Raw genomic sequence first — 6,712 nt, forward strand, 5'->3', positions numbered from 1 at the left:
AATGAACACATAAAAATTAATAAAAGACATAATCAATTTCTCCAATTTTCTAATTTCATTTAAATTTTTTTACTTCTATTGGTTTCACCTATAAATCAAACACTAACATATTTTTCTAGGGAGCATCCCCATTACAAATAATTTCAACATACTTTTAGAAATACTACTCCTACTTATACACTACAAAATAAACGCTCAGTTGCAAGCACCGATTTGGTCGCAAATAGGCCCATGTGCTCGCAAAAATGGAGATTTGCAAGCAACTTGCAAGCACCACAGGTGCTTCCCATTTGCTTCGTAGCAAAATTTGCAAGCACTTTTGCAAGCACAAAGCTGAAAAATTTGCTAGCACCTTGAAATATCCTCGGATATGCTGGTTTGCTATATTGTTATTTTTATTTTTTATTTGTTTTCCAAATTATTATATAGATTTATTTATTAATTGTTATCAATTGAATAAATAGAGTAAATGAAATTCAGAAATGTATTCAATTAAATAAAATTGTTTTACACACTTCATGGAGTCTACATTGCTTAATCTATCCTTGGCTTCCTTTCATTTGTAGGAATTGTTGACTAAAGGCTTTCCACTTGTTCTACCAATGCAGCAGTTTGTTTCTCCGAGACTGCTCGCCTCTATCAGCACCACCGTCTTCGAGCATCCGTTCGTTTGCTGGATTGACATGTAACAAATCAACAAATCAGTACGATAAGAATGGTAGGAATGACTAATTTAAAAAAACTTGGAGAATGTTAAGTCCAAAGGTTATAGTAGTAAACAATTTTCAAGGCTAAATTAAGCAAAACAGAACATGAAAATGATCATTTGCAAGCTTGGCATGACAGTAGGGAAAACAACTAAAATCCTAAAGTAAGATGTAGTTCAGAATGACTAGAAACAAAAATTTTACATTTTACATATACACAAAACTTTAAAAAGTGTAGCCAGTTCTGTTCCCTCGATAGGCATAAGTCACATAAATCTAACGATCTTCTGCATTTCCTATGAATACTAATTCCTCTGCCGTAAAATGTGTTTTGCCGTAAGAAATAACAGATCTCTTATTTTGTTAACTAATTCACCAAGTGGCGAGGTGCACATTAATATATTATCCACGATATGCAAGAAAAGCAAATTAGAAAGAAAGATAAAAGGCAGCATGCATAACAGTATATAGTTCCAATTCCATTTAGAGTAGGGATAATGCATAATTTATAGCAAACTCTTCCATCATGCTGTAAAATAAGGTGATTCTTGACTTACCATGTTTGAAAAGGTCGAATTTGACAACGGTTTTCTTGGCATTCAAAATTGTAAAATCTGCACAACAGAAAATAGTTCCATTTCCATTTGGAGTAGTGATACAAGTTGCACTGACAGCAGTATGAAGCAGAAGTGAACAAAATTCTCAAATTTGAATCCAATCTATAATCACTAAAGTGCAAATAATGTGATATTGTTAAAAAAGATTAAGAGCAAGGATAACCTGATTGAAGAAGGGTACAAATTCCTTGTTTTGAGCTCCTTAAGGTATATCATAACTTAGGCCTCTGTTCACTTCTACTTGTCAATAGTTTAGGCCTTTGATCACTCACAATATATTTAGCCTCTGTCTAGAAACATGGACCTTTACCGGTTCCCGCAATTCTTTGATTTCCTGCTGCATTAACATAATCTAAGTTTAGGATCAAGATTTCCTGCTGCATTAACATAATCTAAGTAATGCAAGTTTCAAATCAACAAACTAATGCTTCTCTGAATCAAGACACTATCACAGTGATGTGGCATACCTGAAAGAAGGTTGTCATGATTTTCAACACAAAGAAACAAAGAGAGGTGATTGCAAACATCACAACCTTGTGGATAGATCAAAATATACCTATCAACCAAAGTTCTTAACAAAGTTTAGTGTGATTGTATTCTCCGCAGAGGGAAATACCTCATCAAAATCAAGTGCCTACCGGAGGAAAAGCTTCTACAACCTGCAACAACAGCCCCTGCTGTGGAGGGTGACTAGGGAAATACCTCATCGATAGAATGCATCCTCTGGCTCATTTGGAAGCCACTGCGACAAAGAGCAGAGTTTAACTGTAGAAAAACATTAAAGAGACAATTAAAGAGACAAAAAATATGAGTTCTCCCTTTCATCAAGGACACATTGATTGTTTAAAGATAACATAGCATTCACCTCGACTGTATATGAGCACTGATAGAGGCTGACATTGCTCTCCTAGAGCAGATTTCAGTAACCTACACGAGTTGAAATCCCCCTGTAGCCAAAAAAACAAAGAACAAATATGTAATACTTAAAATATGTACGAGTTCATGGAGAAAACCTATGTGTTGTGATTAATAGACAGGACTATCTTACATTTAATCACTCACACTTGTAAGCCTTATTGTAAACATTTCTTACTTTTAATTATCATTATTGTAACCAATATCCAACCCAACAATGTCTTCTGCTACAAAAACTACACTATAAATTAGGTTCTTCCAACACTTAGCCGACGCTCACTGTTTTGCCAAAAAAAAAAAAAAATCAATTTTCAAACAGCAGGCATTGTGAAGCAATTCAAATTACCACAAACGAGCAAATTACCACAAAAATTTGTTAACAAACTCATGCCATGTGCAACATTAAGAATATCATTCTAGGAGCAGTTTCAGTTTCAAATTACCACAGACAAATGAAAGCACAAACAACAAATAAATGCACATTCATACGCGCGCGCGCAGAGAGCAGTACCAGAGGAAGAAGAGAGGGAGCAAGAGAAGATGTTAGCTCTGGATAGAATTTTCATTGAGTTTGGAATAAAATTGTTATATTGTTGTTTACAATCGGTAAAATCTCAATCGGAGGCGGAATCTCACCGTCAAATCTGAACTGAGGCGACACAATCGGCGATGGCGGTGTAGGAAGATCGTCGGCGGCGATGGCGGAAGCTCGCGGTGGTTAAAGGAAAACGTATTTTGAGATTTAGGGGGTAGGACACGATATTCTGTTTTTTTGAAAGTACAGTATTATTTAATTAAATTCATAAGATTACCGACGGATCTCATTCCGTCGGTAACGATTTAACATGAGAATGGGCTTGGTAAAAATGCGGAAATGTGTTTTTGAACTGTGCTAGCAAATCTGCAAGCAATGTAGCCAGCACTGTTCGTTTACTTGCAAATGGTTGCTTTAACAACAAAACAGCTACTTTGCGAGCACCGCTTGCTTGCAAAGTAGCGAGTACAAGCATTTTGCTCGCAAATCTACCAAAATTTGCAAGCACTTATTGTGCTTGTAAATATGTGCTTTCAAACATGAGTTTTTTTTCTAGTGATATTTTCCTACTACTGATATTGATTAATAAACTTAAAGATACGAGATACTATTACGTTACAATTACATCATCACAGAACATTATACTCATGTTTCCGTGGTAACAAAAGATACTAGGAGTACAACCCAACAAATTTAGACAGACAAAATAAAACTAACAGCAATCAGAACAATCTCATGATTAAGTTGGTCTGTTTCTGATTGATACAACATGCTAATTAAGGTAACTCCGATGGAGATGGCATACCACTTTAACCGGAGTCCTCCTAAGCATCCTCCTCGGAACTGCTATCGATATAGATATATAGCTGTCGCTTGGCTCCCTCTGGGTACTACCCCGGCTATGGACTCCTCTACAGACGGGTGAGACGGCCCTGCCTCGAACTCATCCCCTGTCCGTTGTCCCGGAATGATCCGCGGTGGGGATGGTATCCTCTCTCGCGGGTGGGGAGCGCGCAATCCTATGTCCTGCCGCTGTCGACCAGGCTGGAACCCTAATGGGAACAACCGATCTGGCCTAGATCGCCAAGTCGCATATCCGGTACCCGACCTAGATCGCCTGGTCGCATATATGGTCCTCGCGGAGCCTGACCGTACACGGTGTAGTAGTAGTGGATCTGTCCCAGAAATTGCGGCAAGTCGCCCGCCACGTCGTACCATGGGTACCGCCGGGTAATAAAGTCTCGTGCCATATCTACTGCCCATCCCCGCCACTAATCCGGCAGCAAGGTGATCAAGCGTGTGATCCCACCGTACCCCGTTACTCCATGTTTGTGGGCTTCGCTCCACAGTTGATAGTAGATGGAGAGGAACTCTCCCAAGTCATCTCCCTGGCAGGGAGCATACGCCTGGTATTCCTCGATTATGCTTTCCGGGCTCGACAATGTCGTTGTGTGTCCAGAAGGTGTCATCTACAAGGGAAACATATATCTACCAGGTTCATGCTATACCACAAATATATACATATAGTCTAGGAAAACGAATGAATACTAGTACTAAGCAATATTTTTATCCTAACAATCCATTCAAAATAGTACTCCACTAAGTTTTATCATACACAAAATCCAACCAATTTCAATACTACTATCTCGCAACACACTCTATTTTAATTTCCTACAACACTAGCCAAGATAAAACTCCAAAGCACAAAAGTTGTCACTATTCAGTTGTTGTAGTACTACTAAACTTGCTTGAAAAAACCTATAAATTAATTTGCTTGAAAAAACCTATAAATTCATATATTGCATTTTAAATATACTACTAAGTACCTAACATAGTTATAAAATCAAACAAGAAAATCCAAAATATAGAAATTCCCAAAGTATAACTAAATTAAAATGGTCTAACTCTCCACGATTCTCAGAAAAATCCCCAATAAGTTCAAACTAAATCGTATTTATATCAAAGACTTCATATCTGACATCATTTGCAACAAATAAAATAGTAGGGGTAATATTTAGCTCTAGGGTTTCAAAAATCATACTCCTAACTAAATCAAAAGTTTCAAACCATCCTACTCCCTCCGTCCCACATAATTTTACCCAGTTTTCCATTTTAGTCCGTCCCACATAACTTTACCCATTTCACTTTTACCATTTTTGGTAGTGGACCTCATATTCCACTAACTCATTCCTACTCACATTTTATTATAAAACCAATACTTTAAAAGTAGGACCCACGTCCCACCAACTTTTTCAACTCACTTTTTATTACATTTCTTAAAACCCGTGTCAAGTCAAACTGTGTAAAATTATGTGGGACGGAGGGAGTATAATATAAAACTCCGACCAAACAATTCCGTAGATAAACGAGTATAATAACATAAAACCCCAAATTTATAACAAGATAAATCTTGGCATTCATACATATTCCACATTTAAGACAAAATTCCATCCAAATAAACTCACAAATGTTAGAGGTAATATAATCATAGAGGAATTCGATTTTTAATTTAGTAGTATAAAAAAAATTGAAATTTGGGGAAAGAATTTCAACCTTGAATCCAACTTTAGTGGAGGTTAGGGAAGATGAGATGAAGAAATCGTGTGAAGGGAAAGGAGGGTAGTCGGTAGCTACTGCGGCGCCAGGGGATAGCGATCAGCGGTTTCCGGTGAGCTGCATGGATGACGTGTGTTCTGCAGAGTGAGAGCTTTGTGGGTGCAAAAGTGTGTAGTAGCGTATATAGGAGGGAGCCACCGATCTTTTTTGTTTTCTTTTAATTTTAAATTTGACTCTTAGAAAAGAGTTAAAACAATTACTGCTCCCTCCGTCCCGGCTTCTTGGGGTTTTAGGAGTTATTGATTAAGGATCATGATCAATTGAGATTATTTAGTCTAATTGAGAAATGAGATGCCACTCATTTTTATTAAATGAGTGGTCCAGATTTTGTCACACAATAAATATTATTAGATTAATTTAATATGAAAGGGTAAAACTGTCTTTTCGCGTTTTAATCTAGGGTTCTTCAGCATATCACCGTGAGATTGTCGATTCTTGTGAGATTTTGCGATTTCCGTCAGATTACTGATTGAATCTATTTTAACGATTTATGATTCAATTGATTCGAAAATTAGACTCAGGACGATTTCAACGATATCTGATTTGCGATTCAATTTTTGAAAAACAGACGACCAGTTCGACGGATTTCTGTGTTGATTTTGAAGTTTTTCGGTCGATTTTACCGACTTTGATTCTGTTTTCATGTTTTATTTGTTGATCTCCAGTCAAATTTGTTCCTAATCAATTTTTTCTTTTTCTTTTTTTTGATTTTTTCATCTTTAGGTTCGACTTCAGTTCGTAATCAACAGCTAAGTGTTATTTGATGGATTCTTCATCTTATTCCGAGTCTACGTCGACGAATGGTGGAGGTAATTTGGTTTGATTTTCATTAACATGACTTTTTTGTGTTATGTTGGTGATTTATGCTCTGTTGACATGACTTGAAAATCTGTTGACATGATTTATGTTACTTGTTAAATATTCCGTGTTGTTGCTATGCTCTTTGTTGACATTCTGTTTCGTTAACATTATTTTGTTGTGTTATGTTGGTGATTTATACTCTGTTGACGTGACTTGAAAATCTGTTGACATGATTTATGTTACTTGTTAAATATTATGTGTTGTTGCTATGCTCTTTGTTGACATTCTGTTTCATTAACATTATTTTGTTGTGTTATGTTGGTGATTTATGCTTTGTTGACATGACTTGAAAATCTGTTGACATGATTTATGTTACTTGTTAAATATTCTGTGTTGCTGCTATGCTCTTTGTTGACATTCTGTTTCATTAACATTATTTTGTTGTGTTATGTTGGCGATTTATGCTCTGTTGACATGACTTGAAAATCTATTGACATGATTTATGTTACTTGTTAAATATT

General features: G+C 36.4%; 2 long non-coding RNA genes across 7 annotated transcripts; both read right to left on the minus strand.

Moving 5' to 3' along the window:
* Window positions 1–470: 470 nt before the first annotated feature.
* Window positions 471–3,107, minus strand: LOC125204189 (uncharacterized). Of its 6 annotated transcripts, none has more exons than XR_016132551.1 (7): window positions 2,876–3,094; window positions 2,190–2,271; window positions 1,963–2,089; window positions 1,792–1,895; window positions 1,488–1,661; window positions 1,265–1,321; window positions 471–673 (listed from the first exon to the last, which is right to left on the minus strand). It is a non-coding gene; the product is annotated as an uncharacterized LOC125204189 (long non-coding RNA). The 6 variants fall into 6 exon arrangements; XR_016132553.1 differs by having other exon boundaries at window positions 1,488–1,658; window positions 1,792–1,880; window positions 2,876–3,082; XR_007173507.2 differs by having other exon boundaries at window positions 1,792–1,880; window positions 1,963–2,066; window positions 2,876–3,078.
* A 374-nt stretch (window positions 3,108–3,481) lies between these two features.
* On the minus strand, window positions 3,482–5,496 carry LOC148923371 (uncharacterized). The gene is made up of 2 exons (XR_016132327.1): window positions 5,328–5,496; window positions 3,482–4,243 (listed from the first exon to the last, which is right to left on the minus strand). It is a non-coding gene; the product is annotated as an uncharacterized LOC148923371 (long non-coding RNA).
* Window positions 5,497–6,712: the final 1,216 nt, after the last annotated feature.

This window comes from Salvia hispanica, chromosome 6 (genome assembly GCF_029641045.1).
Source record: "Salvia hispanica isolate PSC_SH4W2 chromosome 6, Shi_PSC_v1, whole genome shotgun sequence".
In the NCBI taxonomy this organism is placed as follows: domain Eukaryota; kingdom Viridiplantae; phylum Streptophyta; class Magnoliopsida; order Lamiales; family Lamiaceae; genus Salvia; species Salvia hispanica.